The 17,993-nt window shown below is 41.0% G+C and overlaps 1 long non-coding RNA gene across 3 annotated transcripts; it reads right to left on the minus strand.

Annotated features, from left to right (window-relative positions):
- Positions 1-474: 474 nt before the first annotated feature.
- On the minus strand, positions 475-17,736 carry LOC147343755 (uncharacterized). 3 transcript variants are annotated; one of them, XR_015156349.1, is made up of 5 exons: positions 17,657-17,736; positions 11,480-11,631; positions 6,116-6,173; positions 3,845-4,024; positions 475-3,695 (listed from the first exon to the last, which is right to left on the minus strand). It is a non-coding gene; the product is annotated as an uncharacterized LOC147343755 (long non-coding RNA). The 3 variants fall into 3 exon arrangements; XR_015156350.1 differs by lacking the exon at positions 3,845-4,024; XR_015156348.1 differs by lacking the exons at positions 475-3,695; positions 3,845-4,024 and having other exon boundaries at positions 4,773-6,173.
- Between the last annotated feature and the right edge of the window lie 257 nt (positions 17,737-17,993).

The following is a 17,993-nucleotide window of genomic DNA, read 5'->3' on the forward strand; positions in this document are numbered from 1 at the left end:
ATGGAAAACACCTTATATTTTGAGTCAGAAAACCTGGGTTTGGACCCCTGTTTTGTTGCTTCCAGAGTGACCCAGAGCCAGATATTTAACTTTCCTGAGCTTTGGGTTCCTCAACTATAAAAGGGAGATAATAAATCCACTTCACAGTGATGTCATAAAGATTAAATGAGATTTTGACCTATAAACACAAACAGCATGTCCTGTATTAGAATAGGTGATTACAAATCCTGACTCCGGAAGAGCAAATTCCAGAGCAAAGATCCTTATATTCTTTTCCTAAAGCTAGTATTACCTCCTCTTTCCAGAACATTCTCCACAAGGTAACCATATACCTCCTAAATACCTCGAGATGTTGACTGGATTTCAGAAAACTACCATCAATGCGTTCATATCAGGTTCCTGACACTAAAGCACTCTCCCAAGCATTTGTGGGATATGGAGTCAACCAAGTGAGACTCACTATATTTGGGAGATAACAGTTTATTTGGGGAGACAAGACTAAACTGCTGGGAAAGTGTCAGCAAGCAGTAATCCTCATTCCAAGGATCAGGGAGCCAATGTGGGGTTTCAGCCAAATTACTGAGCATGTCTATTCCATGTACATGTCCAGGAACAGAGAGGAAAGGATACAGAGAGGGCCCTCTGGTCCACTGAGCCCTCTGTGCGATGGATTTATGCCAAAGCTTCCTCTTTATCACCTGGTCATCAGAAGATCCCACTTTGACAAACAGATCGCAGTAGCATTTGGGGACCCAGTTACCAATTCAGAGCCATTTCAGTGTCTAGTAAGTTTGTGAAATGTCTGAAGATTTTCTTTCCCTTCAGTGCACAGTAAACGCAGTAAGTGGCCAAAGGCCCCTTTGGGGAAAGCCTGGAGGAATATTTACAGAACATGGTTGTAGCAGGTTGCATGTAGCCGAGTATTCGTGCAGCCGTGTTGCACATCCTCTAGGGAGCCAGCCTCCCCGTCAACCAAGGGACTTGGGCTCTGTGATCTGGCTTAAGCCTCAAAACAAGTAAGAAGCTGAAACTCTCTATTAAGTTCAGTAATTAAGTTTCTGGACCTCAGATCTAGAATATCTTCACTACACTGAGAAAGTAATATTCTAGTGGGCTGCCCATCTATTTCATTCCTAGACACAGAGTGATCAACTAGGCATGGCCAAAGAGTCCAGAGGGCTTCCCATAAAGAACCCTGCTGCCAATGCAGGAGACTCAGGTTCGATCCCTGGGTCAGGAAGCTCCCCTGGAGAAGGAAATGGCAACCCACTCCAGTATTCTTGCCTGGGAAATTCCATCAACAGAGGAGCCTGGAGGGCTACAGTCCATGGGGTTGCAAACAATCAGATGCCACTTAGCGACTAAACAATAAAAACAAAGAACCCAGAAGGTCATTCTGTTGACTTCTTTGTCCTTCATGCCTATTTCAGTAGTCGTGTCTACCTTGTATCTTGCAGTTAAAAGCTACTCCTTGGCCACTCATTTTCTAGGATCTCCAAACCAGAGAGCACATTTAGCAGCTGCTCTCCACATCAGTCACCATAATACTTTTCAAACATGCTGGTGCTCAAACCACTAATATGTTTCCCAACTTCTCTCCTTAATAAAGGAAAGAAATAAAGGCACTGTCCAGGGTCTCTTGGGGGTTTGGTGGGAGTGGGGAGGAAGGGTCTGCAGTCAGCCTCTGATCAATCCATTCCCAAATTCCCAACCCATCAGACATTTGGAGTGAATCTTCCACAGGATGCTCCAACATCTCTTTATATAGGCCACTGTTGATTCAAAATTCCAGCCACCACTCAAGTAAACTGATTTTCGAAGCCAGTGCTAACATTAGATCCATTAACTCTGGTAGGTGCACCCAGATAATGCATTTGTTTTGATCCAGTTTTATTTTATTTTATTTATCCTTTGGCATGCCATACCACTTGTGGGACCTCAGTTGCTTGACAAGGGATCAAACCCTTGCCTCCTGCATTGGCAGTGTGAAGTCTTAGTGTCTGTACCAACAGGGAAGTCCCATGATCCAGTTTTATATTCTGTTCTTTTTGTCCCTTCCTTACAGTACTCTTGCCTGGAAAATCCCATGGACGGAAGAGCCTGGTAGGCTGCAGTCCATGGGGTCACGAAGAGTCGGACACCTACTGAGCGACTTCATTTTCACTTTTCACTTTCATGCATTGGAGAAGGAAATGGCAACCCACTCCAGTGTTCTTGCCTGGAGAATCCCAGGGATGGCGGAGCCTGGTGGGCTGCCGTCTATGGGGTCGCACAGAGTCGGACACGACTGAAGCAACTTAGCAGCAGCAGCTGCAGCATACATGTTTCACCCAGATTTATGCTGATATCAATTAGTAACATCTTGCATTTATTTTGGAGTATAAACGATTTTTTTTTTTCAGGTCAGACAGAGGCAAAAGAGATGGGGGCTGGGAGACTTGAGGAGAATAGGTATCCTTTGAAAGATGCCGGCTTTAGGTGAGGTTATGACCGGTCTTAAAAACATAGGGAAAGCTGATCTAGTCGACTCTAGAAGAGCAGGCTGCTTCCCTTAACAAGGGAGTCTTAGAGAGACTTGGAAGTTCAAATTTCAGTTTCAAACAAGTCAACCAGGTAGAAACTTGGTGGATCCATGACTTAAACTTATGTTATAATTCTACAGCCTACACAACCAAATTCTGAGTCAAATTTTCATCTAGATTCACTCCGCACATGGTAAGAGAATCTTCCAGGCTGGCTGTAAAAGCACCCTGGTTTTCTGAACCCTTGAGTTGATTGTTTCACTTTGTCATTGTCCATGTATGAGTTCTCCAGTGCAGCTGGAAGAAGCTATTTCACACCCAGGCTCTTGAAGTTACCATTATCACCATATTAATCAAACCCCATAGTTATTTAGTGCCCAAGGCACTTGGCACAGTAAGCTCTTTATCGCAATCAGCCACAGGTGACAAGTTTATCATATTATCATGCTATGGATGAGTAGTAACCCGTTTGCCGTTGGCAAGGACTTCAGCATTGTGTTCAAGACTGGGGAAAAAAAAAAAAACATCAAAGCCCAGACATTTTTAAGAGGCCTGTGACCACTTCCATTACCAAATATTGTACCAGCCAGGGTCCAATCGGGCTTCCCTGCAGCTTAGCTGGTAAAGAATCTGCCTGGAATGCGGGAGACCTGGCTTCAATCCCTGGGTTGGGAAGATCCCCAGAGAAAGGGATACCCATTCCAGAATTCTGGCCTGGAGAATTCCATGGACTGTATAGCCCATGGGGTCGCAAAGAGTCAGACACAACTGAGCGACTTTTGCTCACTCACTCAGGGTCCAGTCAGGAAGAGTCCACAGAAGATATATAAACAGGGGAAAAAAAAAAAAGAATTGATTATGCAAATCCTAGAGGGCTGATATGGAGAAGGCAATGGCAACCCCACTCCAGTACTCTTGGCTGGAAAATCCCATGGACGGAGGGGCCTGGTGGGCTGCAGTCCATGGGGTTGCTAGGAGTCAGACACGACTGAGCGACTTCACTTTCACTTTTCACTTTCCTGCATTGGAGAAGGAAATGGCAACCCACTCCAATGTTCTTGCCTGGAGAATCCCAGGGACGGGGGAGCCTGGTGGGCTGCCATCTATGGGGTCGCACAGAGTCGGACAGGACTGAAGCAACTTAGCAGCAGCAGCAGCAGCAGCAGCAGAGGGCTGATAAAACAAAGAGAAAATATTGAGCTTTCATGTTGATGATAACTGGAGAAAGCAGCTAACCAGTTAAGGCTGGGGAAGAGGGAAACGGCTGAGGTTATCAGAACTAGAAGCTTAAAGTAGGACCTTCAAGAAGCTGGAGCTCATACCACTGAGAAGAGGACACACTTGTGTGCTGCCAGTTCCGCCTAGGTTCATAAAAGAAACTCAGACAGCTGGGACTTAGACCTCAGGACAGAGTGGCTGTTGCCGATGTTGTCCAGCTGCTCGTGGTACATCTGCAGGGTCACAATGAGGCTGCTTCCAAGGTAAGATGCTCTTGCTGAGCACTGCCGATAGTATAGAAGTAAATAAGAAAGTGGAAGTACCTTCCTTCCTCCTCCCTCCCAATCTCCTTCCAGAATCCCCTACTGAAGAACCTAACAGGAACCCAGATGACAAAGAGGCAAGTTTGTTTACACAGTCAAGTCCTACCACCGGCATCACAGAGTAGAAGCTACAGGGTGACTTGGAAAGAAAAAGCAGCAGTTCAATAACCAATACAAACAGATCTTACTAAAATGGATGCAAGCAAAATAGAAAACCTGTATGTTCTGCCATTAAATAAATTTAAGCAGAAATCAAAAATCTTTCTACAAAGCAACCTGAAAACCCAGATGGTATCATCAGCACGTTTGGCCAATTAGTCAAGGAGAAAATAATTCCAATTATACACAACTTATTTCCTAACTCATCCTATGAAGCTAGCATAACCTTTATAATCAAACTCAACAAGGGTTTGATTATAGTACACAAGAAAAACTGTATTTCTATTTCATTCATGCACATAGGTGTAAACATTCTAAACCAAATACCAGTATAATGAATCAAGCAATATGTTAAAAAGGATAATAAATCTTACCACACTGGATTTCTTCCAAAAACACAAAGTTGATTAAATGTTAGAAAACCAATTAGTACAATTCAACACATTAACATATTAAACCAAACAACATTCAAACATCTCAATAGATGGAGAAAAAAAGTGCTTGGTAAAATTTAATGCCCATTCATAAGGGATAGAAGTAATTTGTTTAAAATAATAGCTATTTAAAAATATAAATAATATAATACAGTACTTAAGGGTTGGACTTTGAAAACTTTCCCTTTAAGATATGAACCAAATGAAAGATTCTTCTAGGAACTTGCCTGGTGGTCCAGTGGTTAAGCTCTGTGCTTTCACTGTAGGGGGCACAGATTCAATCCTTGGCTGGGGAACCAAGATGCCACATGCCCCACAATGGAGCCAAAAAGAAAAACTTTTTAAAATTCCTTTATCACCATTTCTTTTCAACATATATTAGATGTGTCAGCCAATACAGTAAAGCAAAGCACAGAAATAAAAGGAATACTGAATGAAAAATAAGAAATTGCAGTATCACTACATACAGATAATAATTGTATACATAAAGAATTAGAATTCTTAGAATTAATTTAAAAATTTTCAATTTCTTTCTATATAATCAACATACAAAAATTAATTTAGAAACCATTCTGAGATGACAGTCATTTGTATTTGACTAACACTCGCATGGTAATTATTTATAAAATAGTTTTCAGTTCAGTTCAGTCACTCAGTTGTGTCTGACTCTTTGCGACCCCATGAATAGCAGCAGGCCAGGCCTCCCTGCCATCACCATCTCCTGGAGTCTACTCAAACTCATGTCCACACCAACTCATTGAGTTGGTGATGCCATCCAGCCATCTCATCCTCTGTCGTCCCCTTCTCCTCCTGCCCCCAGTCCCTCCCATCATCAGAGTCTTTTCCAATGAGTCAGCTCTTCACATGAGGTGGCCAAAGTATTGGAGTTTCAGCTTCAACATCAAGTCCTTCCAACAGATATTCAGGACTGATTTCCTTTAGGATGGACTGGTTGGATCTCCTTGCAGTCCAAGGGACTCTCAAGAGTCTTCTCCAACACCACAGTTCAAAAGCATCAATTCTTCAGCGTTCAGCTTTCTTCGCAGTCCAACTCTCACATCCATACATAAAAATAGTTTTAAAACCAACTATTTGAGGGTATTAGAGGGCAACCAAAAGCAATCAGAAATGGAGAGAGTCAAATTTCTTACACACATGACACTTTTTAAAGTCACTTTCCATTTACAGTTATTACAGAACACTGGTTAAATTCCCCATGTTCCACAATACAACATTGCTACCTTACACCCAACAGTTTGTGCCTCTCACTCCCCCACCCCTCTATTCCCCCTCCCTTCCCCACTGTAACCACTAGTTTGTTCTCTATATCTGTGAATCTACTTAAAAGAGTCAAACCTTGAAAGAAAGGAACTCCCCTGAGTCTGTTTCTGCCCAAGGATACTCTATAGTCCACGAAACATGAAACATCTGGATGGCAAACAGAAAGCTTCCAACTTACTGCCTTCAAGAGTCAGGAAATGGATTTCCAGAGCAGCTGAATAGTAAGAGGAGAAATCCTGCAAAAGAAAAAGTGAAGCATGAAGACAGTCTCCAAATCTACATATCATTCCACCCAAATCCTTGACTAGCTCTTGAACTGCATGTCTGGGAGAAATTCTAAGGAAACCAATGAGAAACAACAGCTGAATGAGGGCCGAGAGAGTAAACAAAGATTTCAACTCTTGTTTGCTCCAGGGGGAACAGTTTGGAGTTTGAACCCAGTCAAGTAACTACCTGCTGGGTCAAAAATAAACATTCTTCAAAGGAATATAACAGAATCCAAAGTCTCTACAATGTATCATCAATAATGTCTAGTTTAAATTTTTTTTTTAATATTAGACAAGAGGGAGTGGGAATAAACAAAAAAACTGTGACCTAGAATCAAGAAAAAAAAAATCTTGTCTATATAAACCAATGTATAGATAACTCAGATGTTAGCATTAGCAAGCAAGAACTTAAAGAAACCATTATAAATATGTCCAAAGTCTTTAAGTAACTAATGCCATAATGAAAACAAACAAAAAAACAGAAATCTCAGTAGAGAAAAAATACTATAGAAAAGAAAGTAATGGAAAAATTTTAATTAAAAATTACAATATCTGAAGTTAAAAGATGACTAGGTAGCCTTAACAGTGCATTGGAGACAATAGAAGATTGGGTCAGTGAACTTACTGATAAATCATTAAAAAGTATCCAATCTTTTGGAAAAAGAATAAAATGTTTTTGAGAAAGGAACAGAACCTCAATAATCTTTAGGACAATATCAAGAGGTCTAATACACATATGATTAGTGTCCCAGAAGGAGAGGCGAGAAAGACCAGGAAAACTATAAATAATTAGAGATATATGGGCAAAACTTTTCCAAATTTATGTGATAAACATAACACCATACATCTAAGGAGGTCAGCATATCCTAGAAAAGATAACTACAGTGAAAAACTACACAGAGGTAAACTACAGTAAAAATGATGAAGTGAAGTGAAATCGCTCAGTTGTGTCTGACTCTTTGCAATCCCATGGACTGTAGCCCACCAGGCTCCTCCCTCCATGGGATTCTCCAGGCAAGAGTACTGGAGTGGGTTGCCGTTTCCTTCTCCAGGGGATCTTCCAGACCCAAGGATAGAACCCGGGTCTAGAGATAAATAGATAATCTTGAAAGTTATCAAAGGAAAAGGATACATTGCATACAGAAAAAGAACAATAGGACTCACAGCTGTTTCATATAAAAAACAATGAAAACCAGAAGACCATTTAAAGACATCTTTAAAGGGTCAAAGTGAAAAAAATTATCCCAGGATTCTATATCCAACGAAAATACATTTTTTAAAAAAACGATGGTGATATAGACATTTTTAGAACAAACAAACCAAAAAAAAAAAAAAAACCTGAAAAAGAATTAGTCATCAATGAACCCAAACTACAAAAATGCAAAAAGAAGGCATTTCCTGATGGCATAGTGGATAAGAATCTGCTTGATAATTCAGGGGACGAAAGTTCAATCCCTGACCCGGGAAGATCCCACATTCCACAGAGCAATTAAGTCCATGTGCCTCAACCACTGAGCCCATGTGCTACAACTACGAAAGCCCACATGTCTAGAGCCTGTGCTCTGCAACAAGAGAAGCCACTGCAATGAAAAGCCTGCACAGAACAACGAAGAGTAGCCCCTGTTCTCTGCAACTAGAGAAAGCCTATACAAAGCAACGAAGACCCAGTGCAGACAAAAATAAATAAATGCAAACAGAAGTTGTTCAGATTGGAAGTAAATGATACCAGATGGAAACTTGGATTTACTGGAAAGAAAAAATAAAAAGCACCAAGAGTGGCTAATTGTGGGCAAATATGGCTCAGACAGTAAAGAATCCACCTGCATTGCAGGAGACCTGGGTTCAATCCCTGAGTTGAGAAGACCCCCCTGGAGGAGGGCATGGCAACCCACTCCAGCATTCTCGCCTGGAGAATCTCATGGACAGAGGAGCCTGGAGGGCTACAGTTGATGTGGTCACAAAGAGTCGAACACAGCTGAGTGACTAAGCACAGCAAAGCATAGCTATGCCAAACCTAGACAGCTATTAAAAAGCAAATACATCACTCTGTCAACAAAGGTCTGGATAGTCAAAGCTACGGCTTTTCCAGTAGTCGAGTACAGATGTGAGAGTTGAACCATAAAGAAGGCTGCACATTGAAGAATTAATGCTTTCAAATTGTGGTGCTGGAAAAGACTCTTGAGAGTCTCTTGGACTGCAAGAAGATCAAACCAGCCAACCCTAAAGGAAATCAACCCCAAATATTCATTGGAAAGACTGATGCTAAAGCTGAAGTTCCAATCCTTTGGCCATCTGATGTGAAGAGCCAACTCATCGGAAAAGACCTTGATGCTGGGAAAGATTGAAGGCCAAGGGAGAAGAGGGTGGCAGAGGATGAGATGGTTGGATAACATCACCAACTCAATGGACATGAATTTGAACAAACTGCAGGAGATAGTGAAGGACAGGGAAGCCTGCCATGCTGCAGTCCACAGTTTCACAAAGAGTTGGACATGACTTAGCGACTGAACAGCAACGTAAAAGACTATGTTTTTTTTCTTTCAATTTCTTTAGAAGGCATGTAACTGTTTCAGAAAAATTATGCCACGCTATTATGAAATTCTTAAGATATATAGATGTAATATATAAAACATCAATAGCACAAAGGATTCAGGAGAGTTAGTAGAACTATATTTTTGCAAGATCTTAAAATTTTGTGTGAAGTGATAAAATGTTAATTCTAAAAATATTCTGATAAGTTGAGGAGGTATTTTATAATCCTTAGAGAAACCTCTAAAAAATAACGCAAATGATATATCTTAAGGATTCAAAATAAATGAAGGTGGGGGATGGAGTCAGGAAGAAAGGAAAGCAGGAAGGGAGGGAATAAGAGAAGGAGGAAGAGAGGGAAGGGAGGGAGGAAGACTTGACTTTGATTTTCACAAAGGAAGGCAGAAAAGGAGAAAAAAGAAAGAAAAAGCAGATGGGATAAATAGAAAACAAGTGTCAAAATGGCAGACCTAAATCAAACCATATCAACAGTTATATTAAATGTTAATTGACTAAACACTCCAATTAAAAAGCAAAGATTGTCAGACAGAATTTTAAAAGCAAGATCCATCTGCTGTGCATAAGAGATGTACTTTAAATCAAAAGACACAGATGGGTTGAAAGTAAGATGACAGAAAAAGATACACCATTGCAAACACTAATCATAAGAATTCTGGAGAGGCTATATTAATAACAAAAAAATGGATGATTTGGAATGGAAATCATGATGGTATGATTTGGAAATGGAAACACAATGGATTTCAAGAGAAGAAGCATTACCAGAAATAGAGTAATTTTTCACAATGATTAAAAGATCAATTATCAGAAAGACATGACAATCGTAAGTCCCTATGCACTTAATACAGAATTTCCAACTACATGAAGTGAAAACTGACAAAACAAAGGAAGAAATAGACATAGTCTTGATAACTGAAGGTTAATACCATCCTCTAACTGTAGGACAACTAAACAGAACAATAAAATATGGACAATCTGAACAACACGATCAACCACCTTCACCTAACTGTCATTTATAGAACGCTGCACTCAATGACAGCAAAGTATGTCAAAGGCCACAAGGAACATTCACCAAGATTTACCAAGATACACAGGGTCATAAATCGAGGCTCAATATACCTCAGAAAAATGAAAGGGGATCCATGTAGCATACTTCAGGTCTACCACAATAATGTGAACACACTATTATAGGATTGTAACTTAATGCAATAATTTTTTACTATATATTTATGTAGGTATATATATATAAAAATATATATATATATACATACATATTTTAAAAGATGTTATATTTTATTTGAAAAAGCAAACAGGGCAAAATGTAAATAACTGGTGAATCTGGTTTAAAGATATATGGAACTTTTTACAACTTGTCTATAAGTTTGAAACTATATTTTAAAAAACTATACATATATAAAATAAACAATAAGAATTTAGTGTAGAGCACAGGGAACTATGGGGCTTCCCAGGGTAAAGACGCTGCTTGCCAACGCGGGGGACCTGGGTTTGATCCCTGGGTGGAGAAAATCTCCTGGAGTAGAAAATGGCAACCCACTCTAATATTCTTGCCTGGAAAATTCCATGGACAGAACAGCCTCATGGGCTACAGTCCCTAGGGGTCACAAAGAGTCAGACACAACTGAGCATGCACACACAGGGAACTATATTCAACATCTTGTAATAAACTATAATGAAAAAGAATCAAAAAAAGAATATATATATATATATATATGTATAACCAAATTACTTTGTTGTATACCTGAAACTAACACAATACCCTAAATCAACTATAGTGCAACAAAAAAATTAGAAAAGAAAATTAAGCAAGTTAAAATATTGGGGGCTATTCCTATGTTCCAGCAAACAGAAAAATTAAATATTTTAAAAGGCAGTCTCCTCTGTCCATGGGATTTTCCAGCCAAGAATCCTGGAGCAGGTTGCCATTTCCTTCTCCAGGGGATCTTCCCAACCCAGGGATTGAACTTGGGTCTCCTGCACTGCAGGCAGATTCTTTACCATCTGAGCCACCAGGGAAGCCCTATTTACATCAAAGTACCTAAAAATACGTCTTGATGGGGAGAATTATAAAACTTTGTTAAAAGACATCAAAGAAGACCGAAATAGAGTTGTACCTTATCCATTAACTATAACACTCAATATTGTATGGTTTAAAATACTCCCTAAAATTTGAGCATTTTTTGGTTTCTGGCTTTAGAAGTTTTGAGGGGTTTATGTTTTATTTTGTAGATTTGGTACTATTGAAATAAAACCTCAAAGAGGACTTTTCTGGGGTGGGGGGAACTTAACAAGTTGATTCTAAACTTCATATGGAAATGCAAAAGGTCAAGATGAAGCAAAATACTCTAGAAGAGGAATAAAAGTAGGAGAACCTGCTCTGCCAGACTCATTATAAATCTACAGTAATTAAGACAATGTAATAATACTACAGAAGATACCTCCATGTATATGGATTCTTGACTTATGACAGAGGTACCACTGCAGATTATTGGTCAGGATTTATCAAATGATCTGAGATAACCATGTATACATTTGGAAAAAGTTGAGTTGGACCTCTAACACAGAATGCACAAAAACCAAATTAGGATGAACTAAAGATCAAACTACTAAAAGCAAAACAATATTTACAAACAGTATAGAAATGTGGGTCCCAAATTATTCACCAAGGTGCCCTAGGACATAGCATCACAGTGGTATCTTGGGATATTTACATTTTTGAGGGAAACACAGGCATACTCGACACTGTACAAATGATCACCTCTGGATGGATCCAATATTAAATCAAGCTACAGTCCCTTCCGATGGCATCATATCTTTGCGAAGCTGAGTTTTCAGCAGTTGCCATAATTAAAAGCAAATCCCCCTAAAAAACAATATGAAATAAGAAAACTTAATCTGAGATTTCAGTAGCTGTGCAATGCCCAACAAGCTCACATATCCCCTTAGTAGGTGATTACAATTACTTAAAAATGAAAACTACATGATTTTTCTTCGTATGGGTATTATCTTTTCAAATGACTACAAAGTAGCAAGAACATAAATGTTCAGTAAGTTCTCTGGACCTAGCTACCTAATAAATGGAAGTGTTAGGTATTCTTTGGACCTAAGCATACCGTGAAAAAAATAACCAGGACATTAAAAGGAACCATGAACTGAGAAATTTAAGAATCTTTGCTATAGGAGAATAAAATGTGACCCCAGATTAGAAAAGAATTTCTTAAATGGGAGACATAAGGCACTAATCATAAAGGAAATAAAACATAAATTCAAATCCCTTAATATTAAGGACTTCTAGTCACAAATGATACCATAAAGATACTGAAAAGGCAAGTCACAGAGTGGGGGAAGATGTAAATAATGAATAAAACTAACAAAAGACACTCTCCAGAATATATAAAGACTCCTACAAATCAATAAGATAGTAAAAACGTTATAGGAAAATGGGCAAAAGACTTCAGCCTGTCAATAAATAGGAAATTCATATGGAAAACAAACTTATGGAAAATTGCTTATTCTCACTAGAAATCAGCAAAACACAAATTTATGCATAATTACAAGGTAAAACTATAAAACCTTGAGAAAAAAAATAAGAAAAAACTTGTGACTTGGGTAGGCAAAAAAAAATTTTTAGATAGGGTACGAAAAACTCAAAGTATTAAAAAATCAATAAATTGGACTTCATCAAAATTAAAAGCTCCACTTTAAAAGACACTCTTAAGAAAATAAAGTATTAGCCACGGGCCAGGAGAAAGTATTTGCAAAACACATATCTGTTAAGAATTTGTCCAGAATATACAGAAAACTCTTGACTCCTAACAAAAGCATTATAAGAAAGCAGCTAAACTTTTTTAATAGGTAAAAGATTTAAACAGATGCTGTACCAAAGCCAACACAGAAATGGCCAATAAGTGTGTTAAAAGATGCTCAACATCTTTGGCCACCATGGAAATGTAAGTAAAAGTAAAATATCACTACAAACACTATAATAGCTCAAATTAAAAGGACAAAATATACCAAGTGTTGGCAAGGGTAGGAAGCAATCAGAATTCTTACAAACCACTGATATGTAAAGTGTAAAATGGAGAAACCACTGTAGAACTGCTCAATGGTTTCTTCTAAAGTCAAAATTACACATATCCTATGATCCAGCAATGCCACTCCTACGTATTTGTCCAAGAGAAATGAAAGCATATACCCCCCAAAATATGTGTACTAATATGTCTCCAGAGCTTTATTCATAATTGCCAAAAACCAGAACTCCAAATTCTCTTCAAAAAGAGAAGGGATCTATTGGAATACATTCATAAAACTGAATACCAGACAGCAGGAAAAAGGAACAAACTATCCATATATCCTACAGCACAGATGAATCTCAAAAGCATTCCGCAAAGCAGAAGCCAGACACACGCAAAAAAGTCTTTTCCAGATAATTCCATTTACCGAACACCTGGAAAAGGCAAACCTATAGTGAGAGAAGAAAGATGAGTGATGGGGTGGATGACAGGACAGAGAACTGACTCCAGAGGGCCCTGAGGGAACGTCTGGGTGATGGGCATGCTCTATGTCTTGGTTCTGGTGGAGAATACATGACAGGTATACAGTTGTCCATAGTCATCAAACTGTTCACTTCATAAGGAGGTGCTTTAGAGTATGTAGATTACATCTCAATAAATCTGATTTCTGAAATTTTAACTAAGGAAATGTGCCTGAGAACACAATGAGATATCCTTTAAAAGTGATCAGATTGGCAAAATTTTAAGCCTGTTGATATGAAGCGGTGGTGAGGAGGAGGAGCCGCCAGGAGCACTCACAAATGGGGTGAGCAGCTGTGGGCGATGCTCTGACATGGAACCTAGTGTGTGAGGAGTTTATGAAGGACCAGCCTCTGATGGCAATGGCACCCTACTCCAGTACTCTTGCCTGGAAAATCCCATGGGCGGAGGAGCCTGGTAGGCTGCAGTCCATGGGCCCGCTAAGAGTGGGACACAACTGAGCGACTTCACTTTCACTTTTCACTTTCATGCATAGCAGAAGGAAATGGCAACCCACTCCAGTGTTCTTGCCTGGAGAATCCCAGGGACGATGGGGCCTGGTGGGCTGCCGTCTATGGGGTCGCACAGTGTCGGACACGACTGAAGCGACTTAGCAGCAGCAGCAGCAGCCTCTGATAAATGGACGGGAAGAAGCAGGAGAGCAGAGAGGAAAGGCGCAGGTGGAACAGAGCCTTGAGGGGGCGCTGTGGAGCCCCTCCACCAGCCATCCCTTTGCTCCCCACCCTACAGCCTGGCGAGCCGCAGTCCATGGGGTGGCAAAGAGTCGGACACGACGGAGCGACTAAGCACTGCACAGCACTACAGCCCCCAGATCCAGACAGTCCTGGGTGGGCATGTTCTAGGGCAAAGGGCTCCGTGTGGGGCCGACCGGAAGTGGCTGAGCTGAGCAGCAAGAATTTCTAGAAGGGATCCCTGCAGCCATCTTTGAGTCTCCCACAGGAACAAGCGCACCTCTTTGTGTTGTGAGACTTAGACAATCATTCTGGGCACCAGTTGGGTGAAGGTGGAGAGGTACCCGCCATGTGACACAGCCTTCCACTCCTAGGTCCACATCCCAGTGACATGTCCCCGTGTGTTTTGAGACTAAATGCCTGTCACTGCCCTGTTTGTTCATCTGGCTGAAACCGGAAACAACTGAAAAATCCATGCTTGAAAAATCATGGGAGTAGACTATGGTATATCCATACAGTGGAATCATCAATAAATGATTATAGATCAATAAAATTATATCCATTGATACAAATAAAATGTATATAACCCATATATCAAGAATAATGAACAAGCTGTGGCAACAAGATTCATGTGGGTGAATCTCATTAGTATATGAAGGCACAAAAACGACATACAGTGTCAAGACTGTTGGCAAAACTAAACCCTACAGCTTGGGAATAAATAAATTATAAGTCTACAAAGGAAAACAAAGAAATGGTTTTCACAGAAGTCGGGGTAGTTACTCCAGACCAAGGACAAGTGGTGGTGCAAGAACTCGCCGGCCAATTCAGGAGACGTAAGAGATGAGGGTTCAATCCCTGAGTTGGGAAGATCCCCCAGAGGAGGGCATGGCAACCCACTCCAGTATTCTTGCCTGGAGAATCCCATGGACAGAGGAGCCTGACAGGCTACAGTCCACAGGATCACAAAGAATTGGACACAACTGAAGCGACTTAGCACACACACACACACACACACACCAGGGAAAGAAACTCAAGTTTCGCCCATCCATGGGTATTCACTTGATGGTGATTAATCAAGTTGCATATATGTGCATGATACCTCTCTTTTTACATTTTTTTCTCACAATAAAAAGAGGAAATGGCACACACATAATGGTCTGCGGAGCTGGGCAGGTTTGGCCTGTAAAAAAGAGAAGGTTTAAGGCTCATGTAAAGATCACTGAGAATCTAAAATGCTGTCCCACTGGCCCAGAAATAATTTCAGCCATTCCTCGGCTTGTGTGATCCAAGACCCAGAACGAGTAATCTGGGACAGGTAGACCAGTGACCTCAACCTCTCTTCCAGCTCTGAGGTCAAAGGTACAAAGATCTAGGCCTTTATAGTGAAATAGGAAGTGCACAAGCTGATGTGAGTCAGGAAGTCATTCCACATAAAGGAATAGAGGATGAATGAGCACATGTTTATTTTTAAAACGAGTATCAAAATGGACTCTGTTAATGGACTCTGTGTTACTCTGCCTTTTCTACTTGGGGAAATGCCTGCTTTTACACAGAGTGCAGTTTGCAGCTGAACCTGTTCTGCTTGTGGCCGTTCAGGGCTCTAGGCCCTGGAAGAGACTCTGCTTCTCCCTCTGAGGTAGAACATTACCGCATGGCCCAAGGCATTTCCAGCTGCCCTGAGCCTATCAGGGACTGTGCAAGGCCTTGTCTTCCCCACGATGGCCAACCAGGAAGATGCAGAGCAGGGAGACCCAGGCAAGGGGATACTAATAGGAAAGAACAAATCCGACTCCATATTGGATCTATTTCTTTTTCTTTAGCCTTTGTTTTCTATTGTTTTTGAGATAAGAATGTTGCTAACAAGCCTGAAATATATAAAATAGCTCATTCTCAAGGCTCTGACTTTAAAAGGCCTAACACTTTCACATTCATATAGAGATAAAAAGTTGCAGAACAGAGAATAACCTTTGTCTTGCTGGAGGTTTACAGGAACATCAGTGACCTGACCAGCATGGACAGCTGCAAGAAAAAAGGACTCCTACACCAAGAAGTTTGCAACAACCAACCACATCTCCTCCCATTTTAGTATACAATAAGCCTAAATTCTAACTCAGGTAAGATGGTTCTTTGGGACACTAGTCCACCATCTTCTTGGTCTACTGGCTTTCTGAATAAAGTCACTATTCTTTGCCCCAACAACCCATCTCTCAATTTACTGTCTATTATACAGCAAGAGGTATGAACTTGGGACTCAGTAACCCTGCCATTGATCACAATGACCAGCACTGGCTCAGTGTCTTGAATGCATTTCCTCATTTAAATAATCAAGCTCTGTTATGCCTTCAACCTATACTGCCATATTCATCATGACTCAGAAGATTGATCCACCCACATTTCCCAGAGCAATCAGGAGCGGTCTGGCAAAAGGTGAGCACACATCAGTTTGGACCATCTTTCAGGTGGAGGTGGGGTGATCTGGTCCTTATTCTGGACTAAGAAGAGCAGCCCACTGTCGCCCACTGCCAACTCTTCTCTTTTCTTTGGCTGTCACCTCCTTTGCTTGTCAAAACTAACCCACCCACTGCCCACTATATCATAACCAACATTAATGTAGCACCTCCTGGGGGTGAGATATAGAACCAGAAGCTTCTCATGTATATTTCACTCATTCATCCTAACACCGTTTTACTGGTGAGCAAACCAAAGCACAGAGTAGTTAAGTAACCTAGACAAGGTCACACAACTAGTAAAAAGCGAGGGGAGTTCAAATGACCTCATAGCCCCAATGCTTCACTGTATACTGAGTTCCCCTGCCACCTCCCACTCCTATTCCACACCCTTCCTATATGGGGAAACTGACTTCCCATGTCCTCCAGCAAAGGCCCACCCAACCTTCCAGGTCTAAGTTCTTATCTTCACCATGAATTATGACCACCCTCCCTGACTTCCTTAATAAAACCAAGAGTTATTTTCCCTCCTGTGTGCTGTGTTGTGCTTTGCGACCCCATGGACTGTAGACCGCCAGGCTCCTCTGTCCATGGGGATTCTCCAGGCAAGAATACTGAAGTGGGTTGCCATGCCCTCCTCCAGGGAATCTTCCCAACCCAGGGATCAAAGCCAGTCCTCCTGCACTGCAGGTGGATTCTTTACCATCTGAGCCACCAGGGAAGCCCATTCTCCCTCCTACCCTGGAACCTGTTAAAAATTGGAATTCACACCTTCTCTCCCTACTCTTTTTTTTTCTACTTAACTTTTATGAAACCCTTGTTTGTGACAGAGTGTGGGTCTCTTTTTCATGAAGGCTCATTCTGTATCAGCATACTTGCTTAGAGAGCAGCTGATGGAGCTGGTGGCTTTGGGTGTTTGATAGCTATACTGGTCAAGAGTGGGTGAAACCCATAAAAACTCAATGAGTCCAGTGACTTGTGGGAGAAAACCATTCAAGAGCTCACAAGGGCAAGAGTTGTCAGCTCCTAGAACCTACCGGGTATGCAAAGAAACTGTCACAGTTCAGGGGGCACCCTCACAGCACTACACATCAGGGTCTCTTGGATCCAGATCATAACCTCACACCCTCCCCGCCCCCTCCCCCCGAGACCAGGGTTCACATTCACAGAGATCACCACCACCCCAGTCCAGCCCTGCATCACGGGAGACTCACTTGTCAGCCGATTTCTCTGCAGAAAGCTCTTAGCAGTTAATTTCTGGCTAATTTATTATCCTTCAGCTGAGCCCTACAGCACCATTAGCTAGGAGCCTGACACAACTGAGTGAAATATTGTCTAATTTATTATCTTATTACTCCTCTGGAACAGGATCAATTAATTACCCATTAAAGTATTTCAGCTGTGGAGATTTATGAGGGGCCCTCTGCATTTTAACAGATGATTAGTTATACATGTTTGTTTGCTTGAAGAGCAGAGCCCAGCAAATGAATAGAGGCGATGGAGAAGGAAAGAAGAGGCAAGGGAGAGGGTGAAGCAGAGGCGGCTAATGGA

This window comes from Bos grunniens, chromosome 27 (genome assembly GCF_055505025.1).
Source record: "Bos grunniens cultivar Pamir isolate PY7600 chromosome 27, Bosgru_T2T1.0, whole genome shotgun sequence".
Lineage (NCBI taxonomy): Eukaryota > Metazoa > Chordata > Mammalia > Artiodactyla > Bovidae > Bos > Bos grunniens.